At 33.6% G+C, this 14,216-nt stretch overlaps 1 pseudogene; it reads right to left on the bottom strand.

The window, feature by feature from the left end:
* Nucleotides 1-13,425, bottom strand: part of LOC127544415 (autophagy protein 5-like) — a 32,913-nt pseudogene extending 19,488 nt beyond the window's left edge.
* Between the last annotated feature and the right edge of the window lie 791 nt (nt 13,426-14,216).

Genomic DNA, 14,216 nt, shown 5'->3' with positions numbered 1-14,216 from the left:
TTCTGTCAGGGGAAAAAGAATATGCTCATATAAGCAGATATATAATATGTACAAATTACAAGATGCATACAGGATAATTTGGGGTGGAGGATAGAAAGAGACTTATCTGGTACTCTTATCTGATACACTTTTGGTACTCTTTATTATCTGTACCCTGCCATAATCAGGCATAATCTCTTTATCACTTTAATCCCATTCCTATCCATATCCTGAAACTGTTACTGGATTTTTCTAGGGAAATATACATGGATTCCATAACCCAAATAGAACCTTCACATGACTAACAAGTTCATTCCTACTAATGATGCCCTGTACTGATTTCCTGGTGTTTTGACAAATCTCTTATCCCTTTCCTCCAGACTTCATGACTTCCCAATTCTTAGTTGTCTATTTAATCTATTAACTTCATATCTGTTCTGCCTTCCACCACCAAGTTTGCCCTTTTGGATTGTGTATTGTCCTTGTCGCTGGTATAGGGCATTCACACTTTCCCAACCCTACTTCCTTCTCTATGTCCCTGATCAATCATGAATATTCAGGCTTGCAAAGTCCAAAGCTTGGCTTTTTTTTTTTTAAGCACTTATAGTTTTTCACAGCACAGCTTGGTATTTATGGGAGCACTTAATACTCCTCTCCTAGCTTAGCCAATAATTAATAACTCTAGTCATGCTCTTTTCACAATATTTCAGTTTTTTACTAAGTTCCCAGGACAAGAGGCCCTTTCTCCAGGGATTGCCTACCCTAGCAGGTAGCAGCATAATTATCTCTGAGTTAGACATAGACATAAAATACTAACAGTGAAATCTCATTAATCACACATAGAGAAGAGAGAAATAAAAATGATGTATTTTTTTAAATTCCCTTTTCTCTGGTGTTCACTCTATTATTGTGAAATCAGACATCATCCTACATATAGAAGGAATGAGTAACCATTCCACCCCTCAAAGAAAGGGATTGGATGCCTATTTCCCCACGGTCTAACTATACTCTATTTTTCTAGAAGTTACCAATTAAGTTATTCTAATTGTTTTCCAAGTTGCTCCCAGGAAATCATAGTAAATTACACAAGTAAAAATACCAAGAAATATTGAGAACACATACTCTACCCTTGACTAAATGGAATGTATTTTAATCTCATTCCTAGAAAAATTGTACTGCTTGTGTTTAATATTTTGAAAGGCAGAAATTCATCTTTCAGAGTTGAATTTATGAATAATTTCAGCACATTTTAATTAAATCCAGTGTAGTAGCCATATATATTGGTAAATACAATAAAGCCTCATCTCAATATTTTGTTATGTATATAGCATTCATAAAATACTAAGACCTTAATAAATATTTAAATATATAAAGGAACCATAGAGTCTTAGAATTAGAAGGGATGTGCAATGATCTTCTCTTAAAAGCAGAAATTTCTTTTAAAACAACCCAGTTCATCTGGCCTTTACCTGAATGTCTCCAGCAGAAGGGACTTGTCAATTAAGTCAATCTATTCCATTTCTGGACCATTCTAATTATTAAAAATTGAAATCACTTTAACTTTCTACATATTGGACCATTTGAACCAATCAAGAAGCAGATTCTTGCTTCATACTAACAATCTTTCAAATTTTCAAACTTAACAATCGCATCTCCTTTTTGGTTCCTTTTCTCTACATCAAATATGCCAGCACTTTCAAACGTTCCTTATATAATGCTTTTCTATGGTTTTCATCAGAATGTATTCTTCCGGACAGATCATTTTATCAAGATCCCTTTTTACATATTTGCCTCCATGTTCATGACCTCTGTAATTCTGATTAACAGTCTGTTGTCATCCCACCTCTTCTTTGTCTTTCAATCCCAAAGTCTGTTCTTCTTAGCCTTCCAAATCTTTGATCTCCTCAGTTGTTTTCTAGACCCCCACATTGGCTTTAATTTCCTTTCTTCACCATCTTAACCAGTTGATGAAATAGTTTAACTTTACAGTCTCCTTTTCTCTGGAGAACTTCACTCTTTATTCTGTCTCTAAATTTTCCCTTCCAAGCTCCAGATGCACTGCAGATACCCCATGGTGTCCACATGCCTTGAGAATCTATCAGGAAGCTCTTAGCCAAAATACAGCAGTATTGGCTACTCTACTCTGGTTCAGAAGCCAATGGATCAGCAAACTAGCTGTGGGACATTCAACACAATTACAAAAGGCAAATAGTGAAACCCACAATAACAAGGGACCTGGCCATGCCTACTCAGCACTGGAAAGAAGTCAGCAGCACTGGCCCTAGGACATTATGAAGCTATTGTCTCTTGTAGAGGAGGCTTGTGACAATCTCTTTTTTGCCCTAAGAGCAGACTTCAACCTTTAAAAGTGAGCAAAAGCACAAAAAGAACTCTGGATATAGATAGCTCTTATGAAGAAAGAGAAGAATAAGCCTTAAACTCTGAGGACACTAAAGGCAAATCATCTTCAAATGATGTGATATGAGTTGGTCTCCATCTCACAAAGCCCTCTTGGAAGAATTCAAAAAGAATCTTAAAGGAGAGTTAGAAGAAAAATAGGGAAAGGAAATAAGAAGTTTGCAAGAGAGTTTGGAAAAGGAAAAACAGAAATTATCTGAAGAAAATTCATTTAAAAATATATTTGATGAAATGGGAAAAGCATATAACTCCTTACAAAATAGAAATGAAAAAGAAACCAATTCATTGAAAAGCAAAATTTGTGAAATGGAAAAAAATGCAGTGAACAAAACATCCCATTTAAAAGTTCAATTGGCCAAATGGAAAAGGAGATAAAAAAGCTAACTGAAGAAAAGAATTCATTAAAAATCAGAAGTGAACAAATGGAAGTGAATGACTCAATGAGACATCAAGAATCTTCCAAACAAAATCAAGGGGAAAAAAAGAAAAAAAAATAGAAGAAAATGTAAAATGCCTCATTTGAAAAATAATTGGCATGGAAAATAGATCCAGGAGAGACAATCTAAAGAATTATTGGGCTACCTGAAAACCATGATGAAAAAAAAAAGAATCTAGATAACATCTTTCAGGAAATCATCAAGGAAAACTGCTCTGATGTCCTTGATCTAGAGGGTAAAATTTAGTCATTGACAGAATTCACCAATTTGTCCTGAAAGAAATCCCCAGGATGAAAATTCAAGGAACATCATAGCTAAATTTTAGAATTATTAAATCAAGGAGAAAATATTGCAAACAGCCAGAAATAAACAACTCAAATATTATGGAGCCACAATTAGGAATTATCTAGCAGCTTCTACTTTAAAGGACTGAAGGGCCTGGAATACAATATTCTGAAGGGCAAAAGAATTTGGATTGTAGTCAAGAATCAACTATCCAACATAATTAAGCATTATTTTTCAGGGGGAAAGATGGCGATTCAATGACATAGAGGATTTTTCTTTATTTATGATGAAAAGACCAGAGCTGGACAGAAAATTTGATCTTCAAAAACAGAACTCAAGAGAAGATAAAAAGATTAAAAGGAAAGAAAAAAACTGTTTCTTTTAACAGTTAAAAAGTTTACATCCCTATATATGAAGATGATATGTTTTACTCTTGAGAACTGTATCTCCATTATGGGTATGCTTAGAAGGTGTAGGTATAATTTGCTTTAATTGTGATGATATAAAAAAGAAACTAGAGGTAGAAAGGGCATTATACTGGAAGAAGAGAAAAACAGAGGTAAAATGGTATAAATTACATTTCATTAAGAGGCACAAAAGACCTATTACATTTGAAGGAAAGAAGAGAGGGGGATGAGCATTATATTTACCTTACTCTCATCAGAATTGGCTCAAGGAGAAAATGTCAGACATATTTAGCTTCACAGAGAATTTTTTCTCACCCTATAGGGAAGTAGATAATAAAGGGTAAGGGAAAGAGAAAAATAATAGAAGGGAGGACAGATCTAGAAGGGGAAAAATAAGAAAGGGGTAGGGCTACAAAAGGAGAAGGCTATTTGAGGGAAGTGGTGGTCAGAAGCAAAATACTGGGGAGGAGGGAAAGGGGAAAAGGAAAAAAATGTATATAACTTGGGGAAAATAAGATGGTAGGAAATACAGAGTCAGTAATTTTAACTGTGAATGTGAATGGGATGAATTCTCCCATAAAATGGAAGTGTATAGCAGACTGGATTAAAAGGCAGAATCCTACAATATGTTATTTACAAGAAACACATTTAAAATAGAGTGATACATACAAAGAAAAAATAAAAGGCTGGAGCAACATCTATTATGCTTCAATTGAAAAAAAAAAAAAAAAGCAGGGATAGTGATCCTGATCTCAAATCAAGCGAAACCAAAAATAAATCTAACTAAAAGAGATAAAGAAACTACATCTTGCTAAAGGGTACCATAAGTAATGAAATAATATCAATACTAAACATATATGTACCAAGTGGTATAGTATCCGCACTCAGAGAGGAGAAGTTAAGAGAGTTGCAAGAGGAATTAACAGGAAAGCTATACTAGGGATCTTAACCCTGCTCTCTCAGAACTAGATCAATCAAACCACAAAATAAATAAGAAAGAATTTAAAGAGGTAAATAGAATTTTTTAAAAGTTAGGTATGATAGACCTCTGGAAAAATTCAATCAAGAAAGACAGAAAGAAATATACATTTTTTCTTGGCAATACATGGGACCCACATAAAAACTGACCATGTATTATGGCATAAAAGCCTCAAAATCAAATGCAGAAAGGCAAAAATAGTAAATATATCATCTTCAGATCATGATACAATAAAAATTACATGTAATAAAGGGACAGGGGAAAATAGACCAAAAATTAATTGGAAACTAAATAATCTAATCCTTAAAAAATGAATGGGTAAAACAACAAATCATAGACACAATCAATAATTTCATCCAAGAGAAGGACAATAATGAGACAACATACCAAAATTTATGGGATGCAGACAAAGCAATTCTTAGGGGAAATTTTATATCCCTAGATGCTTCTTTGAAGAAAATAGAGACAGAGAAAAATCAATGAATTCGTCATCCAACTAAAACACCTAGTAAAAAAACAAATTAAACTCCCCAATTAAATACTAAATTTGAAATTCTGAAAATAAAAGAGGAAATTAAGAAAACCTTTCTATATGTATAAGTGATCCCATTCCATCCCATCTTCTCCAGTAGAATTCCCCTTCTGTCATTCCCACTCTTATCTTTAAGGTCTCCCTATCTACTGACTGCTATCCTTATGATCTATAAATATAAAAAACTCTTACTTGAACCTTTCATCCATGCTAGTTATATTCCATAAATCTCCTCCCCTCTGCAGCTTAACTATATGAGAAATCTATCTATAATAAATGCTTCCATTTCCTTTTATTTTCTTCTTAACTTTCTATAATCTGGCTAATCATAAATGGAACTGAGCCCTCCAAAATTATCAGTGACCTTTTGATTGCCACATCTTCTCATTCTTCTTTACCTTTCTGCATGTTTTCTCTAGGTTTTTGTGACACTAGTTTATCTAGCTCCTTATAATCTCAAGGACAAAATATAAAATCTTCTTTTTGGCATTCAAAGATCTTCCTAACCTAATATCTTTCTACCTTTCCATTCTTACACTTGTATTCTAATGTATTTGCCTTTTAAAAATCTAAATTCAATTATTGTTCTAAAGGAAATGGATGCTTCAGAAAAACCTAGAAAATCCTCCATGAACTCAAACAATATGAGATGTCTGTGTACAAAATAATGGTAATATTATGAGATAATAAGCTGTAAATAACTTTGTAATTCTTAGAAATACAATGATCCACAACTACTCTAAAAGACTTATGATGAAAAATGTTATCCATACCCAGAGAAAGAACTCATTATGTCTGAATACAGATTGAAGCTTATTTTTAACTTTATTTTTCTTGAGGGTGTTTTTTTTTGGGGGGAGGAAATCTACATTTTCTTTCATAACATGACTTTTATGGAAATGTTTTGTATAACTTCTCCTGTGCCTTCTCAGGGTAGGGAAGGTGGGGAGGAAGGGAGAAAATCTGAAACTCAAAGTTCTAAAAATAATATAAAAACTGGGTTTTACAAGTTAACTGGGGAAAATAAAAACATTAAATAAATAAATAACCTACATTCAATATCTTACAGTTTCTTTTGTTCAATTTCATCTTGTTAGTTAAAATTGATCCAGTGTTCTAAGATCATAAATCTTTTTACATCTTTATTCTGTCACACATCTTCTCTCATTACTCTCAGCTTTCTGCCATTTGAAAACTTGATAAATAATGCTGCTGTGTCTTCATTGAAGTAATTTGTTTAAAAATATATGAACAAGTCATGGCCAGGATATAGTCCCTTGTTGTCCTGCTAGAAGCCTCCTTCCAAATTGTTATATCAATTAATCACTATTTATATTACACTAGCTGCTGATCCACCTAAATGTAATACCAAACCCATGGTTCACCATCTTTTCCTTCAGGATAGCACGAGAGATTATCAAAATAATTGGCTACTTATTTCATAAAAAAGCAACATTGCAGTGTAGATGGAGAATATCAACCTGAAAATTGGGAACATCTGGATTCTAGTCCTGTCTAGCTGTGGTAACCTCAGGCAAATCATTCAGCCCCTCTGATTTGGGTTTTCTGATCCATATAATGAGAATTTTAGATTGGGTGAGCTCACATTTTAATCAATTCATAGTGTCTTACTAAATCAGAATTTAGACCACAAAGGGACCATAGAAAACAACTATTGAAAAGAATAAGATGTGCAGGGGCATCTAGATGGTGCAATGGATAGAGCATCTTCCCTGAAGTCAGGAGGACTTGAATTCTAATCCATCCCCAAACACTTAACACAATAGCTGTGTCACTCTAGGCAAATCACTTAACCCCAATTGCCTTGCCAAAAAAAAAAAAATTAAAAGAAAAAAAAGAATGAGACCTTCCAAAACTAGAAAACCTCTCTGAATTCACATATCCTTACCTCTTTCTCTCCTAAATCAAATGATGAGTCAATCCTCCCTTACAAAGCTAACTTCTTTAATTATCTCTTTGATGCCATCTCCTCCATTTTCCTACAGACTTTAATTTCACCTTTCCTACTGATTCTTTCTGCTCTAACTAGAATAGTGCTCAATTGATTGTTTATTATATTATTTCCTTTCATTTCCATTGCCAAATATTTAGGGGAGAACAACACTTCACACTTCTGTCCTTCACTTGCTTATGCTTCACTGATTCCTTGGCACTCTGTAATCTGTATTCTGCCTCTATCATTCTACCAAAATTGTACTTTCTAAAGCTATTCATGAAGTCTATCTGCAAACTTGGTGATCATTGTTTTAAGTCTAGTCTGCTGGATGAAAATAACTGCTTACTACAGAGTAAAGATGTAGATGAGATTTAAACACAGGATCTTCAGTTTGTATATAGTAGACATTTAATAAATGTTCCCTGGATTGAATTCAATTAAACTTGCTGGATTTTCATTTTTAACAGAATTCCCGATAACTTCCTTTCTCCTCAAAAAATCATGACAACCCTCTGATATACTGTGCCCCTTGAAAATGTTTTCTTCAGGTACTTCAACAAGTTGATAATCAAATTCTGCAGTGAAAATATTTCATGTTCATGATGTTTCAGATCACAGCACATCTGGAAACCATTGAGAAACCACTTAGAAGGGTTTGGGTTTTTTTGTTTGTTTGTTTTGTTTTAGGGGGTTTTGCATATGGAAACAACCAATCACAGATAGAAAACAAAGTCAACAGTGAGACCAAAAAAAGCCAGGAATAACTGATGCTAGAGGAAAGAGAAATGATAAAAAGATGGGCATATTAATGCACTATTGGTAGTGAATTGGTCCAATCATTCTGAAAAAGAATTTGGAATTATTTGAAGAAAGTGTAATGCCGGAGAAACTGAGGCAAGATAGAGATTAGAGATTTTTTAAATATTTTATTAATTGGAGAGTATAATTGATTGGACAAGACTCTCATCTCAAAGTATCCAGTGATGAATGGGAGAATCCCAAGTCTTTATATATCTTTTTTGAACAAAGAAAGGAAAAGAAGCGGGAAACTTCTTTACAGAACCATTTGCTTCAGTCAGGATGGGGGGAAGCTATAAATTCTTACTAAAAGCCAGAGTCAGGATGTTTAAATAAATAGAAGTAAAGGTGTCAATGAGATATCCGGGATAGTCTTATCTTTTGAAATATTTTAGAGGGGGTAGGGTCATAAATTCTTGAGGGCAGAAGGAGTTAGGAGCCAGGAAGTCTTATCTCCCACTCATCTTGAGCCTCACATTGACAATTTATAACCTTAGAGCAAATGGTCCTCAGTCTTAATGGACCAGAGCAGGGTTTTAGAATTAAAGGGGATTGAGGCAGAACAGTTAAGGAAACTGAGATTGAACAATTTAGGGAAACTCAGTCAGGACAATAAGGGAAACTAATGAGGTAGAACAGTTCAAAGAGACTGTGGCATAACAAAAGTCATTAAAATAACATTTACCATTTATATAGCGCTTTAACATTCACAAAATGTGTCACATATCTTAACTTATTTAATCTTTTCAATGAGTATGTGAGATAGGTACTTTTATTGCTTGCATTTAATAGACAAGGAAACTCCGGCTGAAACTCAGGCTAACTTGCCCAGGGCTATATAGTTAATAAATATCTGAGGAAGGATTGGAACTCAGGTCTTATAGTGCCTACCATACAGTAGGCATATAATAAATGCTTATTTCTTTTCTTCCAAATAATAATTTTTTTAAAAACTGCAGATCTTCCTGACTCCAAGTCCAGCACTCTTTTCTGATTTCTACCTTGCTGCTTCACGTTTTCAAACCTTTTAATCCATAGATCCCATGGCTAGACTATTCTTCCCCTTGAAGTAAGGGAGCCCCAAAACCTGACATTCATAGCTCCCCTTCTCCCACCCAAGTGTAAGTATGGGGAAAAGCTAGGAAAGCATACCAGAGAACCACTGAACTGTAATATATATATATGGCTCTCTGGTATGCTATATATATATATAATTTCTGCACTGACCCAGACAGGCAGCTCATAGGCCTCAAGGAAGAAAGTTTTGAATAAAAACTAGAAACACTTAAAAAAAAAAAACAATTCCAAGAAGACTGGTAACAAGAAAGGCTCCACATACATCAAAATATCCATAGCAGCATGTTTTTATAATCAAAAATTAGAAACAAAGTAATGTCCAATGATTAAGGAATGGTCAAATAAGTTCTGTTCCATGAATAAATAAAAAGTGCTTCAAGAAATGATGGATACCAAAAAAAAACATGGGAAGACTAACAAGAATAGATGCAAAAAGAAGTAGATCCAGAAAAAAAAAAAGATATAGATATAGATATACTCTGCGCTTCTAACAATGTAAATAGCACAATAATGATAAAACAAAAATTAAATGGGGTAAAATATATTGGCTAATCTTGGCCCCAAAGAAGATATATATGAAGGAAATTCTGCCTGCTTTTATTTTTCAGAGGTGGAGAATTATAGAAAGGGAAACTGCATCAAATGTTAGATTCTTTTGTTCAACATAACAAGCGTTTTGCTTAAGAAAAGTTTTCCTTTTTTTTTGCTTTTTTTTTTTATGAGATAACTCTCTGGGAAGGTTCCTTATAGTCGAGGAGTACAATTAAAAATATAGGTGATATAAAAACAAATTATGACAAAAGAAATTTTAACAGAAAAATAATATAGCTAAACATACATAACAAAACATTTTACCATTAATAAACATGCCACTGTAGGCAATTATCTTGTCATTGTCCTGATGTTATTAAGTGGCATAGTGAATCAAATACCAGGCCTGGCAAGTTCAACTTTGATTTAAAACAATTAGTAGCTATGTGACCTCAGTTTCTCAATCTGTAAAATGGGAATAATTATAATAGCATAAGGGGCAGCTAGTTGGTGCAGTGGTTAGAATACCAGCCCTGAAGTCAAGAGGACCTGAATTCAAATCTGGCCTCAGACACTTAACACTTCCTAGCTGTGTGACTGTGAGTAAGTCACTTAACCCCAATTGTCTCAGTAAAAATAATAATAATAATAATAATAGCACCTACTTCCCAGATTTGTTGTGAGGATCAAATAGAATAATTGTGGAGTATTGGCACATAATAAGTATTATGTAAATGTTAGCTGCTATTATTTTATTATAGTAATTAATATAAATAACTTTGCAAAATTTTTTGATTATTTCATATTTATTCCATAGTTTTCCTTCTAAAGAAATCAACAATTTCAATATCTCCTCTGTAACTTATATGAGAGAACACTAGGAATATATTTCATTCACAATAGAAAGTCATTCAGTTCCGATTTTGAACCTGAACTGGCCTTTTGCTCATTTACTGATTTTCTTCAGTGATTTCCTTCCACCAAGTTAAACAAAGGTTATTTTAGTCTGACTGTATTTATTTTTCTTTCTTATTTTTATATGTTGGAAAAGTAACTTTAAATCTGAGAACCACAACTTGGGAGACATAGCAGCCAAAATGACTTTAGAGATCATCTTGTACAATTTTTGTCATTTTACAGATCAGGAAATTGAGGCTTAGAGAGTTTAAGATAATATACATAGAATAAGTAGTAAGTAGTCGAGCTGAGACATACATTTAGATAGAGCAGATATGTGCTTCCAGATGGTCCAAATCCATTGTACATTCCCTTTAATACATACAATCCCATGTGAAATTCTTTCCTCAAAGAGTCACTCACTCAATTTCATTCTTTAAAAAATTGTGATTCCATCATAGCAGTTTATGTTATTTCAAATGAAGGCCATTGTGAGAAAAAGTTTACAGCAAATTCATGAAAAATGTGGCAAATTTTTTTGTTTGTTTTTATGAAGTGGAAAAGACCTGATGAATTTTTTTTATTCTCTGAGTTTTTTAGAAGGTATTATGAAGATGGCGTATTACATAATTTGACATTTACAATTCCCATGGCATATTTTAAAGTCTCTCAGTCTATTTGTTTACATATAAGGCATTATGGGTCTGCAGAGTAGCATTGGATTGCCTGCCCTACTGCCCCTTGGCATTGCTTGGGCCAGCATAAATCAGCTTTAAGAAATACACTATGACCTTTCTCTTAAGATTAATGTTGGTTGTAAAATCTGATTTCTGACTGATTGCATTTGATTTTAGACTTTAAAAAATGTTTATTCAATATTTATGACTATCATACTCTGGGTCTTGAGAAGGTATAGATGAAATTTCACTTTAAGCTCCTCTAATAGTGAAGATGGTTGCCTTGGATCATCTACTCTTGACTGGCTAAAAAAGATTTGAATTTATGACTATATGGCAAAGTTTTCTCTCAGTAAAGCTTTAGGAAGTAAACCTAATTTTATACATTTATTTGAAACAGTTTTTATTCTATTAAACTGACCCAGACACTTGTTGGGAGTAGCACTTAAGACTATATCCATAAAAACTGGTTGATGTCTTTTGCTCTTAGGGTTTTGGATTTCCCTTTTAGTACAAATAAACAGACAAGAAGAGCCTCTTTCCTGTCCCTTTTGCCAAATGGCCTAAGTTGGGAACTGCTGGAAAATAACTGGGTTCTAGTCCCATCTCTGTTAGTAACTGACTTTGAGACCTTGAGAAAAATAACTTTGCTCCTGTGATCATCTGTTTCCTCATTTCTAAAATAAAGGAGCTGGGATTAGGCAATTGCTAAAGTCCTTTCCAACCCTAAAGTTTTATGAATACTTTGAACTGTAGCTAGTTCCTCTCTCTTCTCATGATCTGATGTGGCCTAGGTCAGTAGTATAGATTCTCCAGCTAACCTCAGGTTTTGTGGACTGACTGGTGAACAAATGTGAAGAGAGAAGCAAAAGCAAAGCCAGCTAACCCAGTACCATAGTGGAAAAGGTAGTCAGGAAGGAATGGACTGCGAACATCAATTGGCCCAGGTATCTTAACTCAGAAGACAACTTCAAAGGCAGAGTTCTGAATCTCCTTGCAAAGACAGAGAGCTGGTAGAGAACAGGTGTAAGTGGACTGAACAAAGTGGCTTTGACAAACTCAAACGGCCAACCAGCTAATAATACTGCTAGATGTGTGTTAGCCTCATCCCCTACCTCTTCTCTTGATCACAGAATAAGACCCAGATAAAAGACTCTATTTCAATTCCTTCATTTTATAGTTTAAAAAAAATGAGAACCAGAGAAATGAGAAATTATTTATCTAAGATCACACCATCTAAATGTGGCAGTCAGGATTCAAACTCAGTTCATCTCTGGGCCTTGGGTTTTTTTTTTCCAATTCATAAAATGAAGAGGTTGTAATAAATTACCTCTGAGATCTCCTCTTTTTTAAAAATTTATGAACCAGCGATTCTTTGATTTAAAATTCAGTCCACTGTCCACTGGACTACATTGATCATCTGCTGTGCCAACAATAATTCTGGTATTTCTAAGGGGAAAAAGGAAAAACAAACTCACACTTACAATAGAGTTGAGCTTATGAAAAAAGTTTTCCCATTTCCTCAGAAATGTCTCCATTGAAATTTTGTCATTAGAGAGTCATGCCTTAAGCAGAACCAGGAGATCACCATACATGGCAACAAGATAATACAAATATCAATTCTGATGGACATGCCTCTTTTCAACAATGAAATGATTCAAGCCACTTCAAATTATTTTATGATGAAGAGAACCATCTACGCTGAGAGAGGACTGTGAGAATTGATTGTGAATCACAACATGGTATTTTCACTCTTTTTGTTGTTATTTGCTTGAATTTTGTTTTCTTTCTCATTTTTTTTCTTTTTGATCTGTTTTTTCTTGTGCAAAATGATAATTGTGTAAATATGTATACATAAAAAAGAAAGAAAAAGCCATTTCTTTAGATTATCACAATTTTCTTTTAAATTTAAACATTCCCAGAGAATTATAGTGAATCAATGATCAGATAGTTCATATCTCAGTTCGAATTTATAATGTAAGATAGTCACATGAGACTTTTAGTCAGATGGAAAGGAAAAGAAAGCACCAATTTTGGAGCATAGGTTGCTAATCTAGGAGGAAAGGAGTGAGTAGGAGCTCTAGGCAACAGAATGATGAAAAAGAATATGGGGGTCCTACGTGCATGATATTTGCAAATTTAATAGAATCACAAAATTTCAGAATCAAAAGAAGCCTTTTGAAGTCATTTATATGACCTAACTAATACTTGCAAGTCTCACTTTAAGAAAACCTGACATGTGGCTATGCATCCTTTATTTGAAAATCTCCAGTGACAGGCAACTCATTGCATCCTGAATTATCCATTTTACCTTTGGATAATTTTAATTACTTGAAAATATTTCTCATATCAAATTGAATTCTGCCTTTCTATTACTACTGCTGTTGTTGCAGCAGCTGCTGCTGCTATTACTACTATCACTGCCATCATTACTACCACTACCACCACCATTACTACTCCTCCCACTCTGCAACAATAGCACTAATGTAGCATTTTAAGGTCTCAACTTCCCCAACCTCAATTTCTCATCTATATATATTCAGAAGGCTAGATTAAATAACCCTCAGTTTTTTTATCTGTAAAATAAAAAGATCTAACTAAATGACTTCTAAGATCTTTTCCACTTTCATATCTTTTTGTTCTGTAATCCTGAACCACTTAAAATCATTCATCTAGCAAATAAAAAGGTTGAACCTGATAATCTCCAATATCTTTACCAGATTTATGATTCAATGATCTATAAATATCTTGATTCTATTTAAGAATGAACAGTAAGATTAGAAGTTAATGATGAAAACTGCAAACAAATAATAATAAATAAAGTATAAAATTTGCATTTTATTTTACAAATAGATTTCTTAAAGCTATAATGGCTTAAAATTAGATTATTCTTAAAAATCAACCCCAAATTGTTTATGACAAATAAGAAAATTTACTCAGGCCTCCAATGACTAATTCAACCCTCAGAATAAGTTTTGCCTCTAAGTACTTTAAAATGAATAAACTTGATAAAATAAAGATTTTAGTAAGAGTCTGTAATGGGGGTGAAGATGTTGGGTGAATATAATAATTTTGAACCAAACCAGCAGAACCTTGAACAAAGTGGCAAATACTGTTCTGCTTATTGTTCAAGTTTGTGGCATTAACTTCATGGCAGATACTACAAATATTTCTTGTATTTACAAGGGAAGTATGGGCTTGTGATCCATAAATCAATACCTGCTTAGTAAGAATTAGTCAGT

This window comes from Antechinus flavipes, chromosome 1 (genome assembly GCF_016432865.1).
Source record: "Antechinus flavipes isolate AdamAnt ecotype Samford, QLD, Australia chromosome 1, AdamAnt_v2, whole genome shotgun sequence".
NCBI classification, from domain to species: Eukaryota; Metazoa; Chordata; class Mammalia; order Dasyuromorphia; family Dasyuridae; genus Antechinus; species Antechinus flavipes.
Note: the sequence above shows the minus strand (reverse complement) of the source record. Positions and strands in the feature narration are given on the sequence as shown.